This window comes from Marmota marmota, unplaced genomic scaffold (assembly GCF_001458135.2).
Source record: "Marmota marmota marmota unplaced genomic scaffold, marMar, whole genome shotgun sequence".
Taxonomy (NCBI): domain Eukaryota; kingdom Metazoa; phylum Chordata; class Mammalia; order Rodentia; family Sciuridae; genus Marmota; species Marmota marmota.
Genome location: NW_026000240.1, coordinates 18,058,078 through 18,072,398, shown reverse-complemented (window position 1 = coordinate 18,072,398; position 14,321 = coordinate 18,058,078). Strand labels below are relative to the sequence as shown.

General features: G+C 37.2%; 1 pseudogene; it reads left to right on the top strand.

Moving 5' to 3' along the window:
• LOC125613618 overlaps window positions 1-1,127 on the top strand; it is a 61,615-nt pseudogene extending 60,488 nt beyond the window's left edge.
• Window positions 1,128-14,321: the final 13,194 nt, after the last annotated feature.

Below are 14,321 nucleotides of genomic sequence, written 5' to 3'. Positions count from 1 at the left end.
CCTGAATTGCTTTCCTCCACCACACCCTTCCATCATGATGTTCTACTTTATCTCGGTCCCAGAGCTATGGAGTCTGCCAAGCATGGACTGAACCTCTGAAACCATGAGCCAAAATAAACTTTTCCTCCTTGAACTTGTTCTCATCAGGTCTTTGGGTCACAGTGATTAAAAAGCTAATACACATTTGTAGTTTGTGAATTGTGTACTATATGCATTTTAAAAACAAATGCATACAGATGCCACAAATAATAGTTTCGAAACATTAGTACTCTACTCCATCTTGCAGGAGGACGGAGGACAGGCCAGACACTAGGAAGAACAAAACTGGAGCCAAGGAGGTTGATGCCATTGGCATGGTTATAAAGGGTAACTCTAAGGCCAAGAAGTCCAACAAAGGGACATCTCACGGCAGCTGAAACCCTCTCCTGGTTTAAGAAAGGAGTTGGCAGATGCTCATGGTCTGCTATGCGTTCCACAAAGGGCAAGTACAAGAGGAAGCACCCAGCAGCTAAATTAAAGAAGATTGAAAAGAAAAAAAAAGAAGTTTCTTGCTACTGTCACAAAACCAGCTGGTGGTGAAGAAAATGGTGGTACCTGGGCGGTTAGGCTCTGCCATATGCCTAGGTACTGTCCTAATGAGGATGTGCTGAAAGCTGTTGAGCCAAGGCAAACTCCTCATCCTCAGCATGTGAGAAAACACCACTCCCGACCATCTTGATCATGCTTACTGGAAACACAGAGGCAAAAGAGTGACTTCCCTGAAATAGCTGAGCAGAGACTTGCTACTTGTGACTGGGCTCTTTCCTTCTTGTTCCTTTACATAGCACACTCCAGAAATCTGTAGTCACCACCTCCACAAAAATTGATATCAGGAATGATATCATTTGAATGCCAAAACATATCACTGATGCTCATTTCAAGAAGCAGCCACTGTGGAAGCCCAGATCCCAGGAAGGTGAGATCTTGAACACACAGAAATAGGAGATTTCAGAGCTGCGCAAAGTTGATAGGAAAGCTGTGGGCTTGCAAATTTTACCAAAAGCAAAGTTAGTGCTCAGCTCCAAGGCTACATGTGATTCATTATTGTTCCAACAGATGGAATTTATCTTCACAAATTGGTGTTCTAAATTTCTTATCAAGAACCTAATTAAGTGACTAATAGATTTTTTTAATTAGCAAAACACACATACACACACACACATACACACACACATTGATGATAATAAAGCTGTAAATGCACAACTTGGACAAAAATATTGTCTTCACTCTGCAATAGATAGCTTTATCAAAGTTCATAAGAAAAAAAATCCCAGCCTGTCATGATTATGTAGTGGACTCGTGAAATCAATCAGGGTTAAACTGGAAATCATAAATCACTCAACATATTTCTTAAAGCTAGAATTTAATGCTAATGGTTATATACAAGATAGAAGAAGCTGAAAAACCAAACAGGTGATAGTGAGTTTCTCCAGAGATTAGCAAAACTCAGAAGCTACTGCCAACCCTAGGTTGCAGGGAGAAAAAGGAACAGGATGTCTCACCAAGCTCAATAGCAAGAGATAGCTGGTTAAAACCTTCCAGTAGGAGCCAGAGTCTCAGTGCAGCCAGAGATATTGCCTAAACAAAAGAAGAAACACAGTCTACTTTCTGCATGTGTTAGGGTTCTCTAGAGAAACAGGATACAAATATAGGGATGATTATATAAAGGGATTTATTCCATTGGATTGCACAACCAGAAGCTGAATAGTCCTACAATGGTCATCCAGAGGCTGGAGAGCTAGAAGAACCAGTAGCTGCTCAGTCCAAGAAGCTGGAAAACAAGAAGGATCAATGAGGCCACCCTAGTCTGGGACCAAAGCCTGGAAAAATCTCTGAAGAATCACTGGGCAGAGTCTATTTTGGACAAATGAAGGAGGAGCTGGAGTCTAAGGTTCTCAAGCGATCCCAGGAGCAATCAAGAAAGAACTCACTCAAGAAAAACCAAGCTTGTGTCTGTGCTACCTCCTTGTTCTTCAACTTTGGTTCCATTTAAGCTACAACCTATGGGATGATGATGCCCACACTTAGACTTCATCTGTGCCTCAGTTTGCTGCCCCACATGCCAGTCATTCCTAGGAACACCCTCACTGAGACATCCAGAAGCCTCTTAACATTAGGCATCTCTTAATCCAATGATGTTGACAATTCAGATGAACCATCTTACTGTACCTTCCACTGCCTGAATCCAGCAGGAAATCAGCTCACATGGAGGCTGGGGAGGGAGATATTCAGGTATCACATCACTCTATGTACAAAAAAGAAATAAAGAAAGAAAAACCTACTCACAATTGGCTGACTCTTCCTTTGACTTAGCAGTCATTCTCATTCTTGTGCCCACATGTAAATCACACATAGCCATGCTGTGTTCTTTTCTAACACAAGGCAACAATTTGTTGTACAAACTGAGATGTTTTTGCCCTGCCTCCAAAATTGCATCCCTCTCAAATCCAAGATCTATAAAAGTTTTTCAAGTTCTGTCTGTCAATCAGGTCCAGATGTGACACCTCATGGAATCTGGTGACATGTGGACTGAGATTGTAAAGCTACGCACCATTAACACTCCTCCAAGCAAATAACATGTGTATGTAGGAGGAATTACTTCTTACATATGTATGAAATATTTTGAGATATATATGCATGAGAATGCATATATGTATATTTGTATACACACACATACACACACGAACACACAAAAACCATGACATCACATACAGTGCTATATCTCAGTTTTGAAAGTAGTTTTGAAGATAACATTGACATTGATTACTTCTTCTTCCCATGCACATTCCACTTTACTCTAGCTCTTAGAACAACTGGTCAGGATTCTCTCCATTGCAGAATGTCCCAAACCTTCATTTCAGAGGACATGTATCCTTAATGATTTTGCCACTTGGAATGACTTTCATTATCAGCCAGGGAAATAATCTGATGATCTCCAGAGAATCCAATGAATTCCAAATATGTTATTTCTTTCTCCTGTCTTATAGCAAGCATGCAGCAGCCCAATCTTCCCTTGACAGTTTGGAAGAGTCGTCCCTGTTAATACTATAACAGCTCTCCTTGTTAACTCAGAGGTAAGAAGAGTGCCTATGAAAATAGATGCCTTAACCTCCAGTTTAATTGGTACATTGTTGTGTCCCATAGTAGTCATTCATAAAATGTTACAGGAAACTAAAAGAAAAATGTGTGTTAGTAGGTTAGTTGATCTATTAGTGACAGGGACCCTTCTTGCTTCCACTTCTTGTATACTGAATGCGGCTGAGGCAATTACCATCATATGACTGTAGCTGATTCAAAGCATGTGCCACATGATGTTAGAGAAAGCCTCCATATAAGTGTTTTTAGTAGTTCATTCAACCTTCTCTTAAGCTCGATGTTTCTGAACATTGGCATTTGTAGCAATGTCAGAGAACTTCCTTGGTGTGAGCACATTGTTGTACCTCTCTTGGAGTAAAATACTGATTTTATTGGGATAACCTAATGGTGCACATGAAATTTCCTAAGTCCACAGGTGTTACTAGTAGGGGACAGGGAATGCAAATTCATATCAAGAATGGATGTTTACACCAGCAAGGAAGAGTTACATTCACAATGAAGAAGTTCAAGATGATTTACTTGCAACAAGTTGACTGAGCAGATCTTTAGGATGTGGTACCATAAAACAGTCAATGTTGGTGTCTGCTACTCAAAAATTTAAAACATCAGAGACAATAGTGAGGTCAACCTTGATGAGGAATCCATGATGACTTTATTTAACTTCTAAACCTGCTTGCCATCCATCTTTCAATTTTCATCTTTGTGTGTCCCTGACCGATGAGAACAAATATTTATCATTGCCAGTGAATCAGTGCAGAACTTCTCTTCAAGATATCTGACGTGCAAAAAAGGGACAACTTTTACAGCGTCCAAGGTTTCAACCATGGGAAGTTTGATCTTTACCCTTGTCCTTGAAGTTCACCTCTGAGTGGGGCTGTAACCCGGCAGCAGTCCACTAGCAACATATTATGCAAATTCTCAGTAAACTAAGACCAACCATTTCTTCTTATATGGACTGCTCACAGAATGTCCACATAAACCACAACTGTCAGCCAGTGGAGAAGCAGCAATGCAGAAAATGTCGGTGTCATACAAGCATGAGCCACATTTTCATTTGCCTAATTCTGTCTGCTCAATTCAACTTCACATACATATTCCATTTCATAATGTGAGGCTGCTGCATAAGTCTCAAGCTTGTTTATGCAAGTTAAATTAGAGTTCTGTAATTTGTACCATTGGATTAGGATATTAATCCTCAATCACATCTTCCTTTCTACAACAAAATATGTTATTTTAAGGTGCTTAATCATCTCTCTGGTTATTGTACCATAACATAAACAAAAGAACTCAAAGCCCTGAATCTATATTCTTCTTTCTGTATGTTTTCTAAAGCTGTCAGAAGCAGTTATTCCAAAAAAACGTGCTCGAGATGATCATTACTGCCATTCTGGAAGGCAGCGGTTGATTCTTGTTTTCTGAGAGCCTTTTCTTGGACTGAAACTTCCTGCAAGAAATAATGGACTCACTCAAGTAAATTAAGTCACTTCATGGCAGGTATTAGTAGCGACCTATTTTCCACCTGAAAGGAAGCTATGATTGCATTCACACTCAAACAGAAGATGAATCCAACCTAGCAAACCAATTTCCCATGTTTGACATTTAGGATGACTCCTAATAACAAGAAATTTGTCAATCAGGGTCCAATCATAAAAATAAACAGTCATAAACAGAGAAGTTAATGCTATAATGTGGCTACACAGATGACAGAAGATGCTAAGAATCAAATCAGGGAGTGGTGGAGCAATCCCGAGATTAGTAACAGCAGAAACTGTTCCCTGCTCTAGGATAAAGTTACAGAGAGATCAGGAGGTATTAGCAGACTCTCGGAGCCCAGATAAGTCAGAAGACTCTGACTCAGAAGGATCTGGAGCCAAATCAGAGACATGGCAAAGGACTGTGTCATTTGAGGAACATTCAGAGGAGAAAAGTCTAAGTGAATTTAATCCTGTCCACCCCTAACCACAGAAGTCCTTCCACCTAAGGGATCTTTCTATATTTTCAGCTCTCCAAATCCTACCCAAGGCATTGATTGCAATTTAAAGTCCGACTCATCAGTCATCATAATTTTGGTGTATCTGAAATCAGTTGAAACACTTCCTTTAAAATTATTTATAGCAGTCACAATATAAAGCTGTTCTTGTCATGTTGTGTGACCCCCTGTAGAAGTCGGAGACTGTCACCTTGTTCTAGGGAATTCTAGTGACTGGTTTGATTTCAATTCAATGGAAACCAGAAATGAACAATTTAGGGAGTGAGATAAAAGCAAGAAGGAGGCTGATTGGATAGAAGAATTTATGCTGTGGGGGAAATATGCACTTACAGCTATAAACTGTGTTATGGTTTAAATATTAGGTGTCCCTGCAAATTCCATGATTTTGTCATTTTTTAGTGTAGAGTAATACTCCATTGTGTATAAATGCCACATTTTTTTTTATCCATTCATCTATTGAAGGGCATCTGGGTTGGTTCCACAGTCTAGCTATTGTGAATTGTGCTGCTATGAACATTGATGTGGCAGTATCCCTGTAGTATGCTCTTTTAAGGTCTTTAGGGAATAGTCCAAGAAGGGCAATAGCTGGGTCAAATGGTGGTTCTATTCCCAGATTTCCCAGGAATCTCCATAGAGCAGATTATGCTAAGTGAAGCTAGCCAATCCCTAAAAAACAAATGCCAAATGTCTTCTTTGATATAATGAGAGCAACTAAGAACAGAGCAGGGAGGAAGAGCAGGAGGAAAAGATTAACATTAAACAGAGACATGAGGTGGGAGGGAAAGGGAGAGAAAAGGGAAATTGCATGGAAATGGAAGGAGACCCTCATTGTTACACAAAATTACATATAAGAGGTTGTGAGGGGAATGGGAAAAAAACAAGGAGAGAAATTAATTACAGTAGATGGGGTAGAGAGAGAAGATGGGAGGGGAGGGGAGCGGGGATAGTAGAGGATAGGAAAGGTAGCAGAATACAACAATTACTAATATGGCATTATGTAAAAATGTGGATGTGTAACCGATGTGATGCTGTAATCTGTATTTGGGGTAAAAAGGGGAGTTCATAACCCACTTGAATCTAATGTATGAAATATGATATATCAAGAGCTTTGCAATGTTTTGAACAACCAATAAAAAAAATAAAAGAAAAAAAATTAGGTATCCCCCAAAAGTTAATATGTGAGACAATGCAAGAAGGTTTAGAGGTGGAATATTTGCATTATAAAAGCTTTGAGCCAATCAGTGAATTAATCCCCTGATAGGGGTTAACTGACTGGTAACTGTAACAGGTAGAGTGTGGCTAGAGGAGGTGGGTCACTGGGGTGTGTGCCTATCGGTATATATTTTATGAGCTAAGCTTAGCTCTCTTTGCTTCTGTATTGCAATGTCCTGAACTGCTTCCCTCTGCCACACTCTTCTGCCATTATGTTCTGTCTCACCTCGGCCCCTGAGGAATGGATCCAGCCATCTATGGACTGACCTCTAAAACTATGAGCCCTCGAATAAACTTTTCTACCTCTAATTGTTCTTCTCAGGTCTTTTGGTCACAGCAGCAGGAAAAAAAAAATGCCTAAAACAAACTGTTTAGCCCAGCCATAGTGAGTGACAGCTGAGACGTGGCAGAGTTGAGAAGTGGCTTCTCACTAAAGGATCATGGTCAGTGGTTGGATTATGTGTAGAAGATATGCCAGGACCATGTCATATCTTAATAAATGGAGTCCTAGGCTGTGACAGCTGTCATGGTTTGCACATTAGCGAATTATTAGCTTTTATTTGTATGTAAGGGAAGAGCACCTGCCTAGAAATTAATAGACATTGAAATCTGTAGCTCTCAGGTTGGAATAATACTAAGGCTGCCTTCTCCACTGCCTTTCAACATAATAAATCTTTAATCTAAAATGGGTTTTCAAAAATTATATCCAACAATAGTGAAAGACACATAAGCTAAACTGACATTCAGAATATGCAGTAATTTCCCAGGGGTATGCACTATGCTTGTAACTGATTAATAGCAAGCTTTGAATATTATTTAGTTATTTTCCATATAGGAACAAAAAAAGAGTGTCACTAATGTTTTTAATGATACTCATGCAGCAACAGCCATTGCCTAACAAATGAAACAGACAGATCTGAACACTGTAAGAAAGACATATGCCTTTCCTCTAACTCAAGTAGCACTCTTCAGAGTTAATATCCAAGGAAAAGTGTGAATAAACATAATTTTCAAATATTTAGTACAGTGAGAAATGAATTTTTTGCTGTCTGATTTTTAAGACTAGACTAAAATTAAAAATCACTCTAGAGTTATGATTTTAAGGGAACCCAGTTCACAGTTATATGAATAGTTCTAAAATCACTATCTGTAGCTCTCAGGATTTAGCATATAAGTAAATATATTGACAATAGTGAAAACCATGTTTCTTCCAACAGGAGAAAGAAGAAATTTTCAAATTTGGATAAAAACAAAATGGATAAAAACAAAAACAAATTATGTTAAAATAAGTAGAAATGAAGTATGTGGTATGAAACAATGGTTTTTAATGCGGAGATGCAGAAGTAAAATTATACCTATTGATAGGAAGGTAAAGATGAGTATGTATCCTTATATTGATCAGCTCTTCCCACTGAAAGCATCTAAAATGAAAGAGACCCCAAGTGCAATGAGCAAACAAAGTTTTTAGGTATTAGCTCCTGTATACTATATCCTTCTAAGGGAAGCAGGACTCTTAGAGGAGTGGCTTAGTCCAAAGCTACAGAGATACAAGATGACTCTAGAGCATCCTTGTGGTGTTAAGAAGAGAACTACTAAAAATAATAATAATATGTCAAATCATACTGAAGCAATCTTCAAGTGGTTCTCCTGGGCAAGTCTGAGACAAGTTTATGAAAATGAACAATGGGAGCAACTGAATATTCATAAAGTAAACTAAGAATCTATAAATCAATAGTACTATGAAAATGTAATGAAGTTATAAAATCATCAATTTGTAGTTACCATAGAACTTAGTGATTCAGCCATGAATCAGTAATGGCTAAAACTATTTAAAGTAGTTTGCTGAGGCTATACTACAAAGTGTACTTCCATGAAATAGTTAAAACTTCAAAAGGAAATACAGTAATAGTAAAACTGATGGATCTCATTAAAATGGTCAGATTTAACAATTAGAGAAGACAATACCAAGAGCCTCTTGACATGTGGCATTACAAGGGACATGGTGCCATTTCCATGGTATTTCTCTGATTAAAATCTATAACCTGAATCTAACCATAGTTAACTGGGGGGAAAGTATGATTATTGTTTCAACAGTACAGAGACTATTCACACTCAACCAAATGGCTGAATTAAGTTTAGGTATGAGAATTGATAAGGGAATTATGAATTCAATATCAAAATACAAATCATGGGTTAAGAGTTTAAGAGCCAGGAACTCTTAACCAAAAGCTTCTCCAGTACTGACAAGATTCAGATGAGCAAAGATACATATTGTGGTCAGAAAGAGGGTTGGGAATAATCTCCAGAATGGCTAAAAATGAATATATAAATATATTCATAAATTAATATATATAAATAAATATATAAATATATAAATAAATTTATTAATAAATTAATATATTCATATTAATTTTTGATATCCTTGTTATAAAACACAAGAATGTATTTTTATTAAGAAAACAAAATCAATGGAGCATCTAAAATGAAAGAGACCCCAAGTGCAATGAGCAAACAAAGCTTTTAGGTATTAGCTCCTGTATACCATATCCTTCTAAGGGAAGCAGGACTGACAAAACATACATAATTTTTGAAATATACTCTTCTTAAACATATACTTCAAGCTATGGAATTTTTAATAATCCAGATGAGTTATTTGCAAACAAAACTGACACAAAATAGAATTACTTATCTGAGATCAACTGACTACAGAAAGGTCTAGATATTGGGTCATGTAGTTAAGTGACACTGTTTGACATTTATCCTTTAGCCAATAATAATTCATTTTCTTTTGTTATCTTCAAGAATTTTGTGACAAACATAAGGCATGTGTATTTAATGCACACAGGAAATAAATACATACCCATGAAACTAACAAAATCCATGCCATAAACCTATCCCCTATAACAGATTTTTCCTACCCTTTTATTTATTATTGTTATTTTGGTGATAAAACATTTATCATAAAATCTACCATCTGAAAAAAAGGATCTATTAGGAAATTTTTAAGTGCATATTAGAAGAAGTGTTCTCATAGGCTCTAAACTGCAGTGGGTACACAGGACTTGTTGATACCTCTGGTTATCAGTGAAGAGTCCTGCTCCCCCACATGCTGAAGTTTGAACTTTGGAGAATCACGTGGAGACATGCATATAAAGCAGGGTTTATTTAAAAAGGGGTAACATACACTTCTCCTGGGAAGGAGAAGGGGATCATAGATGGTATCCTGGTATCCAAAGAAGCGAGGTGTTCTGCCCTTTTTATGTATCCTAGGTTTCCTTTGTTCTCCTGCCCTCTTCCCCTATCTTTCTCCTTCCTGCATACAAGACTAGGTAGGCCCAAGAATGCTTGTGTGATGGCCAAGAAGTGGGAAACAGGTGGGCTGAAGGGGGAAGGGGGGCAGGATGGAACAGCCCAGGACACATTAATTAATAACCCTATAGCTCCCTGTAGGGAGGGGCAATTCCTGGGACAGGTTACTTTAGCAACCGGTTGGAACAGGGGCAGGTTCTTGATAAGGGTGGTGAAAGGGATCTGAAGGAATTAACATTTCAGTCCCTCAGGGGATAGTCTCCAACTTCCGGGACTCACTCAAAATTGTCCTCTTTGATCCGACCTGACTCGGTTTACCTAGGTATACTGACTGCTTGTCTAATTCTGGCTTCGTTGTGTAACCGAAGCTTTGTACCCTTTGACTAATACCTAACTATTTCCCCTTTCCCCCAGCTCCTGAGAACCATGGTTCCACTCTTTTGTTTTTTTTTTCCAATATAGCTATTTTGTATTCCTCGTATAAGAGGGATCAGGTAATATTTGTTTTATATCTAGGCTATTTCTTTTAGCATAACATCTTCAAAGTTCATCCACCTTCCACAAATGGCAGATTTCTTACCTTTTAGGACTGATACCATCTATACCTCTTACAACACATACCATTGCGTGTATGAGCACATTTACTTTGTCCATCTCTGACAGTGAACATTTAGATTATTTCCACATGTGAATACACATGTACACATAACTGACTTCTATGTCTTGGCTATTGTGGTGAGTACTGCAATGAGCAGGAGAGTGCAGGTATCCCACTGAAGTCCCAATTTCAATCTCCCTGCATATATACCTAGAAGAGGGCTTGGTGGTTCTAGTTTTAATTTTTTTGATGGACAGCCCTACTGTTTCCCATAATGGTTCTACTAATTTGCATTTCCCTCAAGAGTGTGCAAGAACTCCCTGCCTTACATTCTCCTCAACACTCATTGTCCTTGTCTTTTTGATAGTAGCCATTCTAATAGTATGAGTGAGAACTTATCTCCTTGTGGTTTGAATTTGTATTTCCCAAACTGTTAGTGACATTCAGCACCTTCTCTTTACTATTAATAGATTGTCTTTGGAGACAATGTCTGTCCAAGTCCTTTGTTTTTCTTATTATGCCTGTTTGTTTGCTATTAAGGGTAGGAGGTCCTCATTTGTATTAAAAATTAACTATCTGATACGTAGATGGCTAGACTGCCTTTTTATTTTGGTTGTTTCCGTTGCTGTACAGAAACTTTTAGTTTGACATAACCCCACTCATCCACCTTTGCTTTTATTTTCTATAGTTTTAATATCATATTCAAGAAATTGTTGTCAAGTTCAATACCCAGAAACTTTTTATTCAGGTATTCTTTTAGGAGATTGTGATTTCAACCTTACATTTAGTTTTTAACCCACTTAAAGCTGATTTTAGTATATGGTGGGAGATACTAACTCCATTTATTCATTGTGTGTTTGTGGTATACTTGCCACAGATAATTGACCATCCAAATGTGGGTTTATTTCTGGTGTCTCTTTTCTATTTCAATGGTCTATGTTTCATTTTCATGCCCAAATCATACTGTCTCAATTACTGTTGCTTTGTAATAAATTATGAAAATCAGGAAGTCTGAAACCACCACTTTCATTTTGTTCAGTGTTGTTTTAGTCATTCAGTCTTTTGTGATTCCATATGAATTTCAGGTGAATTTTTTTCTATTTCTGCAAAACCTGCTGATGAAATTTTGATAGGGATTGCACTGAGTCTGTAGAATGCCCTGAGATATTTGCAACAATGATACCCTGAGATATTTGCAACATACATGTCTACAATGTGCTTACTGATGTAATCTTGAGTATTTACATTATTCTATATCATCTCTTTCTGTCTCTTTCATTTTGCTTTTCTTTTTCTTCTTTCTTAACTCTTCCTTTCCTTTGTTGTTCCTTCGTCCCTTTCATTCCTACCTTATTCCTTTCCTCACTTTCACCATTCCCATCTTTTCTCCTTTTCTTTGTCCTCCAAATCATAAAGAAGATTCTTCCCCATTTAATCAATCCAAAAGGCTCACTCACAGAAGATTATTTTTGCTTAGACTATGTTAAATCCCCCCAAATGAAAAATAAGTTTAAAAATTCAAATTGTTTTATGGTTAGTGCCCACCTTTTCCCCTCATTTACATATGCAAATCCAGACACTGTTCTGCAGCCCTCTGTTTGCTCTCTCTGAAATCAAGACTATGATAAAGCTGATGATTGTGTGTCGTGAAAGAACACATTGTGGGTGAATAGTGTGGACCTGTTTGCCATCACATTCTACTATGATATTGGCTCCTTTGCATTGTCTGTTGATGGGCGGCTTCATACTCTTCCATAGCTATTTGTGATAAGCATGTGGAAAATCATTACAAATGATGCATGATTAATCGAGGGATAACAGAATTCCTGTGTCTTGTAAGCTAGCTTGGAGGAAACCTAAACCCATTCTGAAAACAAGCTAGTAATCCTGACTAAGATAGGGAGCTTCTAAGTCTCCTCTGGAGACATGTTTTGAACAGCTATTAGGAAGACAAAGCAGTCTTAAAAGATTTTAAAGATAGCACAATTACTGTTTATAATTGTTTATTTAAAATTATACATTAATCAAGACCAGCTTCTTCTAACATCAGAAAGTAGAACATTTAATTTTGACTTGATGAAATAAAAAAATAAGAGAAATGCAGCAGTTTCACAAATCTAACTTATAGTCATTAAAGTGAACAGATATCTGTGGATACAGAAAGAGAAAATTATGGCCATGTTTTCAAATTTAGTAAAATCTGTTGGAGATTCCTACAGTCAATATTTACACTTCTCCATCTAAAAAGTCATTGCTGTTTGCTGCTCCTTGGTTTTCAATTTTTCTGAAAGCTCAATGAGAGCTTTTTGTTTGATCTAATAGATATTTTCCCACAGCAGGGCAAAACTTTGAGAAATCTGGGTGCATGATTAGACACCATAATTTTTCCCACACATCAGGCACAAATGATTAAATTATCTTCATGAATATGAGATTATGCATGCTAAATAAACAAATTTCAATGTGTATACAATTACCTGTAATCTGGAAATGAAGTACATGTTGTTTGTGAACTGTAATTATTTACTTTCACACATGGAGATTTTTTGGGGGGCAAGTTTCATGATTCTTATTAGAAACAGGTCATGAAGTGCCATTACTTAACCTTGCCAGTTTTTTATGATAATATGGCAAGAGAACTTTTTTGTTCTTAAAAATATTCACAGTTTTGAAATCTATTTTCTTTTATCACAAACATCAGAGCCTTGATTTTATGTACAATTAAAAGAAATTTTACTCAATTATGGAAATTGGATTAACCTAGGAAGCCCAATGCATTTTTCAAAATTCTCTGTCATTCTTTGCTTCTCTGCTAATAAAGACTTCCAGTCAACTAGTAATGGGTTTCTTTTAATTCGAATATTTCAACATGTTTCTTTTCTGAAAGAAGTTTTCCTAAGGATAATATCATTTAAAACATAATTGTTGTACTCAAATATTTATTTTATTTCCTTGAACTATTAAGTTTTCATGAAAGGCTCACAGAATCTTTTGTTCATGGGCCATAAATAAACCCCTATCCACCACTTCAGCACGTTTCTAATTGTTATGCACCATGTAATGTTACAGGCCATTATGCAGATGTTTTCTGTTATTGTAAGGTGGGAGACAGTGACACCCAAATGTGTTCTTGAGTTACAAAGATGGGGTGAGCTCAATCATGAGTCTTGATGTAATCATTTTTTTTTTAAACTCTAGGAGCCCAATTTATTCAGCCATGTTTGCCCTTTGAGTAAACTGTTACATTTGAATTCCTAAGTGTAACAATCCAGTAGTAGGCATAGATTGTTCTCTCTGAATCATATACCAATAAACATGTGTTTTTTTTCTAATTCATACTTCGCTGTGCATCTTTTCTTAAGAGATTTTAGAGTTGATACCCAGCATACTGTTCATAGGGAAAGTTTTCATGCTATATTCCTTGGGTTTGTGACTAAGTAGTGCTACCTTTTGTCACAATAATAAAAGCAAAATCTGAGATTTTTGCTCTTTTTCTTCCAGTATATGTTTGCATTCATCTTTACGAGGAATGGATGAACCCCGTGTACAAATAGAGTCACCCACATGAAAAATATAATGCAGATCCTGGATGTGATGCGCACACCTGTAATTCCAGGGTCTCGAGAGGCTGAGGCAGGAGGATCCACAAATTAAACGCCAGCCTCAGCAACTTAGCAACGCCCTAAGTGAATTAGCAAGACCTTGTCTCAAAATAAAAGGGAAAGAAAGAAGAGCTGGAGAAGTATCTCAGTGATTAAATACCCCTGAGTTCAAACCCTGGACCAAAAAATATATATATATTTTTTTCAAAATCGGCATATATACATATTCATAAAATATATAAATTTACATATGAATATATATATTTGTTTGAAGTGCCTGGTTCTATACCAGCAAATTGTGGTGGGCAGAATTCTAAAGTGATCCTTGGGATTGCTGCTTAGTGCTGTACACCATCTGTGGGAATTACATTAGACTAGATTAGATGGCACATTGGACTTTAAGACAAAGGGAAGAGATTCCTCACTGTGGGTTTTGAGAGCCAAACAGAAATGCTGGCATGCATATATATATATA